Source organism: Myzus persicae, unplaced genomic scaffold (genome assembly GCF_001856785.1).
Source record: "Myzus persicae strain clone G006 unplaced genomic scaffold, MPER_G0061.0, whole genome shotgun sequence".
NCBI classification, from domain to species: domain Eukaryota; kingdom Metazoa; phylum Arthropoda; class Insecta; order Hemiptera; family Aphididae; genus Myzus; species Myzus persicae.
In genome coordinates this window covers 88073-97500 of record NW_019104047.1, presented here as the reverse complement: position 1 = coordinate 97500, position 9428 = coordinate 88073, and the positions used below count along the sequence as shown (strand labels likewise).

The window sequence follows — 9428 nt, the reverse complement described above, 5'->3', positions numbered from 1 at the left end:
ATATGTAGTACATTATATATAGTCGTATATATATAGTGGTCGAGCATTGTCTTTCGGACAAGCCGTGTATTATCGTTTTACATTATATTACGTATTATTATTATTATTGTGGAGTGTGTGTGTGTATATATATATTTATATATATTATGGACCCACTACCCGCGACGACGATAGCGGCGCATTGCGAGTGCAAAGGAGCCGAGAAAATACTTCTAGGAAAACTTTTAGTATCGTACCTGTCCCTCCTGTATATAGAGTAGGTATTATGTATAGGTTTTAGACAGGTATAAGTAATATTTCCCTGTTTATGTTAACAATTTACATTTTTATACACTTCATCATGAGATTGCATAATGTAGATACATTTTCAATTTTATAAGTTTCAAATATTTTTTGGACTGGATAATATAAACAAGATAAGAATTACATTCTAAAAATAACACTTGATCGTCAAATAGTTAAAAGCTATAACAACAATTTCAGAGTTCAGAAAATTGTATGTACTTATAAATTATATTTCTTGTATGATATATTTTAATATTTACAATATCAATGAGTTCTTAAAATGTATTGAATCTAAATAAAGAAACAAGCAATTTAGTTATTTAACTAAAAATAGTGCCTTAAATTATATTTAAATTACTTACAATAAAATATTAAAAAGTAACTTCGTTGCAGTAAATTGTAACTTAAGTTTCTCCTCAACACTGGTTATAGGTCGTATAAGCTAAACCTATTTAATCTCTTCACATATTTTAGTCAAAAAATGTTTACAGATAACAAGTTATAATGTAGTACGATATTAAATAATTAAGTTCATGAAAATAAGTTTTGTATAATTTTTATTACCTACGTATTTTCTGTGGAAGTTTTCAATTAAAAATCTATTTCACTAATTTCGGTACTACACAATTACATATGCATTTGTAGACTGTGTAAGCTAGTAAGCTACTCTAGATTTTCATAATAAATTAAATATTTGCATGATACGCATAACTATATATATACTATTAATTTATTATTCAATCATATATCATATTATTAGGATGTTCGATTGACTAGCACCTATCAACATTGTTTATTTGACAGAAATTAATCTCTAGTTTACTGTTGATCAACTAAATGATTCAAAGATTAAATATAGGTCAACCAATGATGAAAAAAAAATTAAACGTATAACTATCTTTATTTTTCATTGAAATTAATATTTTTACTAGTTTTATTAACACTTGACTAATATTCGGGCGTGGCGTTAGTTCGCATTTTCCAGTGTACAATACAATAATATGGAAGCCAATAGAAGTGCTACAATAACTTTATAACTTAACTCTATTGGCTTAAAGCTAGCGATAAATAATTTCATCTTCCCGTTCTATTGTCTAGATATTTATTATGCTGTTGTGGTGACAATGCTAAACGTTTTCTGTCGTTCTCGCGGTCACAGTGGTCGGACTCGGATGGGTAGAAAACGAGTCTCAACAGGGAGCCCCATTGTATGTTAAGACATTCTACGTTATTAATAATCTCACTTTACCTAATCTCGCTGTACGATGTATAATAATAAAGTACATACGGTGTAAATGTTGTGTACGGGTGTATATATGTGTATTGGGTATTCAGTATAAGTTTAATATTTTTCTCTCTAATCACGGACGAAATCAACATTCTCCGTTTAAATCGGCACTGCCAGTAGTCTTATAATCCGTGTAGTTAACATTGGTAATATTCTCGGTCGATGTTTAGAACGGCAAACGTGTGTGCATAGATTTTTATTTTTTCTCTTCAAAACGCCGTCCGATCAAAGTTCTGTTGCAGAACTGTTACGGATCAATGATATATTGCGGACACGTTAATACACATGAAATCGGTGTGACGAGTTTTTTTCTCTCGCCTTATTCTTATCTCGCGTGCCACGCGTACAATAACTTACTGCAATGCGTACAGTCTGGCGTATATAGTGGTCGTGAGTGATACGGGGGCACCACACCCGCAGTTGACGCGGTCACTGCCGGACGACCGGTGGCGGCGGTCCGAAAATCAAGATAACTTATTATTTTTCCGCGGCGGACTTTCTTTTCTGTTGTTTTTCGTCTCGCCGCGACGATTACTCGTCCTTTTCCCGCAGCTATCGATCCGGTCACGACCCGGCGGTAGGTGTACCTGTATGCATATTGTATATAATAATAATAATAATAATATATTGTAGGGCCGCCGTGCGGAAATGCAAATACCCGAGCGTACAGGGCTGTAATCGATCGACGGCGGCGGCGGCATTCCGATCACGCGAAAACCGTGTGCGATTTAAACGCGCGTTCGGACGTTATTGTAGACGTCTTATCGACACGTCTCGCCGCCGAGCGGTTGCAAAGTCATTTGAATTAAGCCAAATGCGACATTTTTGGCTGGCTTCCAAGTCACGCGCGCGAACGCCGCCAAAGACGAGTAGCGGCGGCGGCGGTGGTAGTTATGTAGAGGTATATTGTGTGTATATTCAATTTTAAACGTACCTACACTTGCCGCATATAGTCTTATATTGCCGAGACGAGGCGAACCTCGAGCATCGCCACGCGTCTTCCTGCGCACCGTCGTCGTTTCGTCTCTCTCACTAATTGCGGGTTCGAGTCTATTATGTGCGCTGCCACAAAGTCATGCAGATTAACGACGACCAACACTAAGCACACACACACACACACGTGCGCGTGCTGCGTTTCGGTATGTTTACGTGTTCGTTGGTTCACAATGTACTGAGACGCCGCACGTAATAAGTCGCCTCCCAAAGAGTTTTTTTCCGTTTGGCGCGTGGTCGCTAGTATTATAATTGTACGTGAAAACGACCGGTGGGCAAAAATATAATAATACATCGTTCTTGCGGTGCGAGTGTGTGTGTGTGAGTTGGTACCTTACGCACAGTAATTGTGTCAGCCTCCGAAACAATGCCCGGCGCTCGTAATACACAACATAATAAGATGCAACGGTTTATGTGAGCGGTGCTTAGATTTTTTTTGTTTTACCCATTGTATACATAATAATATGTAGCGGCCAACGGTGGCGATTATACCGCCGCGGTTTTGTGACAGTGACGGTGCAATGTAAACAAAACGCCTCTACGTACGTTGTTGTAATGTGCGTACGCAGCGACGGTGTCTCAGCGGCGGCGACAGACTTAAGACGCGGGCGGTAGCTTATGGGCCCGGCGAGTGCCGCATAGTAGTGGCAGCAACTGTAGAAGCACCAGCGACGTGCTTGTGCGCAATTAACCGCAACTATAATACTTCGGGCGCCAGGACGAGTTCACCGACCTAACGCGTATTTTATTTTTTTTTGTTTTGTTTCTCAAAAAATAATAGATGGATGAGTTTAAAAACCTAATTTGTCATCTCTGGCCGAAATTCCGCGGTAGGCTAAGGAATGCCATACGCATTCTTGTCTGTCGTAGACACTCAACTGTATAATTATTATACACTTCAGGTGACGAACTACATTTGAATATGTGACGCAGAAATCAACCGAATGGCCAACAGAACGATGTGTTTATTAAACTTTGGTTCACACGAGATACCTTATAATGCACACACTCTAAATAATATGGGTCGTTCAAAACGTGTGCGGAATATTCGGATCGACTGATTATTTCGTATATTATATAGGTATGTCTCTGGCAGTGGCGTACTGAGATTCGGTTGAAAAAAACCCGACAGCCGCACGATGACGGACTTTCGAAAACGTGGTCATCGTCGGCGGACGAAAAAAACGGGAGACGCGAGTAGAGTACGATGATTTTTACAGATATACAATAGCCATATATTATATTAATGCGCAGTTGACCAGTTCCCGTACAATAATAATGGACGTGGTTTCGGGACACCGAAGTACGAACGGTCGAAAAAACGATTAACCGCGTGTACGCAGAATGTCAAAATGATTCGCGAATCGGTGCACGTACCCATATGTATATGATATGCGGCGGAGGGGTAGGCGGGGTGGAGACCCGACCTGCAGCAAAAGTATTAACAGAATATAATAATAATAACGCGCGGCGCGATACCTATACATAATAATATTATATATTTATATATTATCTGTATGCCATGTGAGAGTGGGGAAAAAAATATAAATAATAATAATAATGATATAGAAAAAAAAACCGTCCTAGGTATACAGGTATTATATCGTATTATTCATTATTACGTGTATAAATATATATGTGTGTGTTTGTGTGAGTGTGTATAAAATATACGCTCGGTGCGCGTTGCTAAATGTGGAACTCGAATTGTGTAAGGAATTTGTTGTTGTCGTGTATTATATTATACGTGCGTACGTACATACATTCATACATATATATATATGTACACATCGGCTCGGTAAGTACGCGCTGCGGCGGCGGAGTATTATGTACATACGACCCCATCATCGAACTGGTTGGCGAAACGATGCCCAAATCCGTACACACGAAATGAAAGTAGCCGCCGATTGATGACAGACCCGAGTGCGTAACAATCTATCCGATGACGGTCGTTCGAGGTATAATGTATAAATTACATATATACGTCCAAGAGCCGCACGAGTGTGTAGATTTTCTTTTTATTTCTCTTCTCTTTTTCATTTTTTTTTTTTACCTCGAAGCGCTCGCGGAAGTGTTTAAATAACGCACCTGGTGTAATAGGTCCGATAAAAAATTTCAAAGTACCTAATGCTCGTGTAAAGTTGACCAATCTTCGTGAATCGTGATACACCCCTCGTACGTATATACGCAGATAATAATATTGACGTGTCGTCAGAAAATGATAAAATAATTTATACACAGGTATTTCCTCTAGTATTATATAATATCGTACTCGAGACGACGCTGTTGTGATGATGGTACTTGTTGTGTGGATTTACCTACATGAGGCGACCAAATATTTCTGAAAATTACACATATCTCACCCCTAAAACCGCCACTGCCATACATGACATCTCATCGTCTTCCACAGGCGTCACGCCGACTCGATGAGTTCCAAGGACTTATTCGGATATCTAAGGGATATTACGGGGAAAGTCGCCGGACATCCTAATCCGGATTATATGGTTAAATGACACATTCAATGAATATTGTTTTTCGTCAATAATAAAATTGTAACCAGGAATCGATCATGTTGAAAATTCTCCCCCCTCCCCACCAATATTTCTGTGTTCTCGTTTGGCGACCGCAATAAACGATGGTAATAACAATAATAATGATAATATCATTTTAATTGGCGTGGTGGAATCGCGAGCCCTCGACCATTAAATCGCGCATTTCTCCACATCACACTGCCCCCGCTGCACATAACACATACGAAGGTAAAATATTATAATAACATATGCAACGACCGACTCAGTGTTGGAACACGGACTATCGTCGTATCCGTATTCGTAATCGGAACGTTTATCACCGTAGGAATGCGCAGGATGCATAGGATGGTGGTCGGAGGGGCGACACAACCGGAAGCGGGCACCATTGCTGTCGTAATTGACCGCAAGTCCTAATGGATTCTATCGTTGTCGTGATTAACCGACGACGACGTTCATTAGGTTATCAGATCGAATTCATTAGACAGAATTATTATATGTTTTATTCACGGACTAAGATATAATGGACTGGAAACGACAAGGTGGGCTTGTGAGGGTTGATGGCCCGCAAAAGGTGTCTCTGTTATCATCAACACTCATAATCGAGAGTTTTTAGCGCTACCAGTGGTTTTATTTGGCGTCACAATCTAAACCATGATCGCGTTTTCGCGGGCTATTTACTTAGCCCCGTAAACACTTAGAAATGGTTATTTATTTATTATTAAAACAATTTTTAATTAATAAATAAATTTGAATGATGGATTTTCGTTAGTGCTGTGTAAAAGGATGCACCAGTAAAAAAAGAAATCCCAAGATTTCTTTTTTTAGTGCACCAAAAGCCAATTACTTAGCTTGGAAATTAGCAGTGAGTAATGCTAACTGTGAGGAAACAGTTGTAAAATTTGTATGTGCCGAACATTTTCTACCTGAAGATACAATAAATACCTATTTGTTACCACCTGATATTCCCGATGTAGGTATTATGTACATCCCTACTTTTATTTAATTTGTTGATACATAATTATTTAATTGTTTTATGTTATAGTATTTCGGAAAGTCAGATTTAGTTAGATTGAAAAAGGGGGTTGTTCCTTCCATTTTTTCTTCTGTAGACAAAACGAGTAATGACATTATATCTTCTGTCAATAATTTGATTTCTGATCACAACTATGCCAAGTGTTTAAGTAAACAAGTCAACAAATCAGTTCGTAGAGAATTATTCAGTGAAAATATAGATATTGAACCAGCTCAGTTAAATGGAGAGCCCATGAACAAACGTTTAAAATTATTTGAAGTATAGTTTTTAATTTAATTATTTTAATATTAAATAATATAATATACTTCTTTCAAACTTGATTTCTTTAGGGAACTATTGATGAGCTATTCACATTTAATGGCCTAAGAATACATTTTAGAAAAGCTATATTACCAGGAGGATGGACAACACATGTTACTCAACATAATATTGTTTTTTATAAACCAAAGTTTGATGATGGTAAAATGAAAATTGAAAAACAACTAGTTTTTAAAAGTACATTGGAAATATGTTTTTATGTTTATCAATATACCATTGAAATTGAAAATATAAGCAAGACTTTAAAATATCCAATTAGCTTAACAGATCTATCTCAAACAATTAAAATACTTGATTTAAAAACAATGTGCGTAGGTGGTCCAAGATCAATAGATTTTCCAGGTAAACATTATTCCTATCCATTTTGCCAATAAAATGCAATTATAAATTGATACTTTATTAGATGTATTAGATATATTGATAACTAGATACTTTGAAATTTTAATTGGTAATATTATTTTACTTATTAACATGAAAACAAATTATCATATTATATCTTAGTCCGTGGTTTTATTGAGAACCCTGTCGGATTCATCATCGTGCGATGCGCTAGCGAATGCCGATCTATCAGCATTTAAGGATTAATAATAACCTATTCCATTGTTTATCATATAGATATACCTAGGTCCTTTTTTTTTATCATTGTCCTCAATTACATCGGCAGCAAAGACTATTAGTCACAACTAAATAGGTATATGTATCATAATTCATAACTATCATATCAATTTGGGTTGAACAGGTCGATTTGCCTTAAGAAGTTGATCATGTTGATGCCTTCTGTGTTGAGATCTAAGGCCCGCGTCTAAGTATTTTGGGATGTGGATTTTTTTGACGTCTTCTCCGTATTTATGGCATTCAGTTATTATAAGTGCTTAACTGTTAAGTAGACGCCGCAGGTCGGGCCCTGGGGTGGTTCTTCTTTAGTCATTGATAGATTAATTTATCCTTGTGGTCTTATCCGCAGACAATTAATTACTTATTTTACTGTTTTTCTTCTCCGCTGCTTCAGCTATACGTTAAAAGAAACATTATTTATCTAATAATTAGTACTGTCGCCAAAAGTTCTAGGAGACTTCTTTGGAAGTGCGACGATATTCTGAAGACATCGATAGTATCGCGCAATAATAGAATAAAAATACAGGCCCGAATTGTGAGGTCGTCATCTTTATAATTCATGATAGTCGATATAGGCAATATAATAATAAAAATGATACGACTCATACACGCAGATCATTACATTATTAAATGGTGTTTGACGAAAAACACATTATGATAGTACATTCGATACGAATATTATTGTTACGATGAATCGTCAGTTTTACTCCTTGTGCGTGTCAGCGAGGCAAACTAATGTACATTGTTAATCTTAATTCTTAATGTAGGTACAAAAAAATGTAAACATGAAACTGGTCAATATTATTATATTAACTGGATTTCTATAACCTATTCATGTCAATGATATTCACTTAAGTTTTATTACCGAGTTATTAAAATACTAAAATTTCTCCTCGAAAATGAACCATAAATCAAATTGTGATAAAAGTAACACATTATTAATTGCAAGTTGAGTTAAGTATATTATTTGACTAAAAAGTTACAAACCGTTAAAAACTTAAAATGTCACTTAACATTATATTGTTGAATATAAAATGAATACTTATTAATGAAATTAGTTTTTCTTTGTTATATTCTTCTTCTTCGTAGTTGACGGCCTTTAAGACCAAACTGACAAACATATACCATACCATCTCTCTCTATCCTCTGCTAGGATTGTCCAATCAGCATTCGGTTCAGTCCGCTCCACATATTTTGACACCTGGTCTTCCCACCTCAACCTTGGTCTACCGAGTGGTCTTACGCCTTTTGGAGAGCCACACAGTACCTTGTGTACAAGTGCTCTTTCTTTACGCCATGCGTGGCCAGCCCGAAAGAGCCGCCTCTTTCTAATGTCGTCGACCATGTTTAGTTTCTGATATAGCTCTCTAATTTCCACATTATTCCAATTATTCCACATTTTCTTTGTTATATGAAATGAATAAATTTACAGTTTTTAATTAAAGAAAAAAAAACGGGATACTCTGAAATATAAACGTTTACCACGACGTATTTATATTGTAATAGTATGTAAGAACATTTAAAAAAACTTTACATTCAACATAGTCAGAAAGAAAGCATATTAAACTTGTCATGCGTATATTATAAGTAATAGTTATTACGATAAGTCTTCCAATGAAAATATCTTAAACGTACGTCAACACGTTTTTTTGTGTAGTTTTAACTATCATTAATATACATTTAAAACTCGATTATGTTATCGTAAGATTTCATTTAAACCACCACATAAAGTCTTAATTATACATTTAAACGACTTGTTTAAAGTTGAACACTGATAATCAGTTTAGAAACCAATCATTTACATTTACAAACGAATGCTATGCGTACAATAATTTCCATGTACCTACAACGTAAAAATAGGTCGAACGAATAGGTCACGATACGTAAATAATGTTTATTTCATGATTTACATACTAATCAATTGGTTAATGTCGGGGGACGGTGATCACGTAATATTAAAATGCGTTGGTATTTACGATTGTTTGATTGCAATTTATAAGTTATTGTAGTGGATTTATGTGCATTACAAACCAACTAAATATGCGCTAAAAAAACCCTAATTATGCACAAAAAATAAAAAATATGCATAAAAAGATGTGTAAAAAAATTTATTTTTTTAACATTTAATTAATTCAATAAATTAAAAATAATTTTCGAACCCAACTATAAATATTTATCTACTTTTCTTAATTTTTTATTTTTTATTTCAATCAATAAGAAAAAAAATAGGAATCAATTTATACCAAAAATGTAACCAAAATGTGAATTGCTAAAATGATTGTATTGATAATGATTTCAACTATATTTTCAAAAACCATTGATCGTCGTTTGTCAGTTAAAAAATGTATTTATCTTGAAAATGACCGTT

General features: G+C 35.6%; 1 pseudogene; it reads left to right on the top strand.

Annotated features, from left to right (window-relative positions):
• The first annotated feature begins 5715 nt into the window (after positions 1–5715).
• LOC111038055 lies at positions 5716–9099 on the top strand (annotated as a pseudogene).
• The last annotated feature ends 329 nt before the right edge of the window (positions 9100–9428 follow it).